Source organism: Sorex araneus, chromosome 2, assembly GCF_027595985.1.
Source record: "Sorex araneus isolate mSorAra2 chromosome 2, mSorAra2.pri, whole genome shotgun sequence".
Taxonomy (NCBI): Eukaryota; Metazoa; Chordata; class Mammalia; order Eulipotyphla; family Soricidae; genus Sorex; species Sorex araneus.
The window spans coordinates 274,155,410-274,157,929 of record NC_073303.1 but is presented as its reverse complement, the minus strand read 5'-3'; positions in this window follow the sequence as shown (position 1 = coordinate 274,157,929).

Genomic DNA, 2,520 nt, shown 5'->3' with positions numbered 1-2,520 from the left:
GAGCGCCTGTCCCCGCCCGCGCCCAGACCGTGCATCCTGTCCACCCTGAGAGGTCCCGGGCGTGACCACGCGTGCAGGTGGCCACAGGCCACAGACCACGTGGGAAGGTGATGGGCTGGAAAGGGGATGGGCACAGAAAGGCGGTGCTGGACGGTCACTTTGCCTGATGGGAATCTGCACCCAGAAGTCTAGGAAGAGATGGGAGGGGGGGGAGAGAGAGAGAGAGAGAAAGGGAGGGAGAAAGGGAGAGAGGAGGAGGGGGAGAGAGAGAGGGAGGGAGAGAGCGAGGGAGAGAGAGGGAGAGGGAGAGAGAGAGAGAGAGAGAGAGAGAAAGGGAGGGGAGAAAGGGAGAGAGGAGGAGGGGGAGAGAGAGAGGGAGGGAGAGAGCGAGGGAGAGAGAGGGAGAGGGAGAGAGAGAGAGAGAGAGAAAGGGAGGGAGAAAGGGAGAGAGGAGGAGGGGGAGAGAGAGAGGGAGGGAGAGAGCGAGGGAGAGAGAGGGAGAGGGAGAGAGAGAGAGAAGGGAGGGAGGGAGAAAGGGAGAGAGGAGGAGGGGGAGAGAGAGGGAGGGAGAAAGGGAGAGAGGGAGAGGGAGGGAGAGGGAGAGGGAGGGAGAGGGAGAGGGAGGGAGAGAGAGGGGGAGGGAGAGGGGGAGAGAGAGGGGGAGAGAGAGGGAGGGAGGAAGAGAGAGGGAGAGGGAGAGGGAGACAGAGAGAGAGAGAGGGAGTAGGGAGGTCGTTCCTCCAAACCCCTGCAGAGGCGGATACAGGAAGGGTCAGCGGCGGTGGGAGGGTCTGAGCCCCACCAGCGGTCCATGGACGGGCCTCCTGGCTGTGCCCGGGACACCAGGAAACCACCGTGGCCACTTTCCTGAACGGAGGAGCCCCGAGTGATCGCGCAGAAACGTCCCGGGCCCTTCCCCGGAGCCCTCGAAAGCGGGTCTGCCGGCCTCTCGCCCCCTGCACACCCTGCCAGCCCCTAACGCGCGGCGGGGGTGACTCGGGGAGCCGGGGCGCAGCCGTCAGCCAGCCGTGTGGCCTCACGCTCACTCCCCACGGAGCCGGGGTCCGGGCGGGGCTGCGGGGCGTCACCGGGGTCTGTGTACTGTCACCGGGCTGCCCCGAACCTGCTCCTGCTCCAGGAGAGGCAGCGCGGGCTGTCCAGAAGGGCCCGTCGGGGGCTCCCGGGGCTGGCGCTGGTCTGTAGCCCAGGTCGGCCGGCCCTGAGCCCTCGCCGGGCCCCTCCCCCGGGCCTCAGCAGCTCAGGGCCGAGCTGGTCAGTTTAGAGAAGGGGCTGGGGACAGAGGGGAGCCTGGAGGCCCGAAACCCCCCTCCCGTCCGTGAGAGCCCCCCGAGGGATGTCCACACCGCCCCCTGCCCACCGCCAGGCCACCAAAGCGCCTGCAGGGCTCACAGGGGACGGTCTGGACAGTCCAGCCCGCCTTAAAGGGCCAGACTCCCCACAGGAGCACCCGTGAAGTCACCCGCAGTCTCAAACCCGGGTGGGAAAGGCTCGTGCTTTGCGGGGGCGGGGGGTTGAGGTCTGTATCGGGGCTGCACCCCCCGGCCAGGCTGGTGCTCCCGGCCTAGACCCTGGTTTGTGGGAGCACGAGTGGGAGTAGAGAGGAGGAAGCACCCCCTGACCCTTGTCCCTAACCTGGAGCCCCCCAGCCGGCACCCCCTCTGCCCGCTGCCTGGTGAGAGGTGGTGCTGGGTGGGGGGCCGGGTCACCGAGCACTCCAGGGGCGAGTCCCCAGGAAGCAGGAGGCCTCAGCGCCCCCAGTGTCCACACGGTCCTGGGGCCGGCCAGGTGGGGCTTATGTCTGTGTGCCCCTGCAATCCGTGTCCCTGAGGCGGACGGGGGGCCCGGGCCAGACCCCAAGGGAAGCTGATGTGAGCATGTGTATTTGGGGCCCATGGGTGTACACGCACATGCACACGCACACACACAAGCACATGCACGCACACACACACAGATGGACATACATAGGTGGACACTGATAGAATCCACAGATGGAGATACACACCACACAGATGAACACACACAGACACACACACACCACACAGATGGGCACACAGATGAACACACACAGACACACACAGAGACACATACCACATAGATGTACACACAGATGGATACACACAGGTGGACACACACAGGTGGACACATACACAGATAAACACACAGATGGACACATACAGATGGACACACACAGATGGACACACACAGACACACATAGAGACACATACCACATAGATGGACACACACAGATGGATAAACACAGGTGGACACACACAGGTGGACACATACACAGATACACACACAGATGGACATACACACACACACACACACACACACACACACACACACACACAGCGCCTGCTCTGCGGCCCAGGGCAGATAACGGAAGTCCTCATGTCCCCAGCTGACTTCCACTTCCCAGTCTCCAGACCAGGGATGAAGCCTCCCCGCCGGACGCCGAGCCACACAGCACAGGTCATTGCCCGTCCTGACCGACCCTGG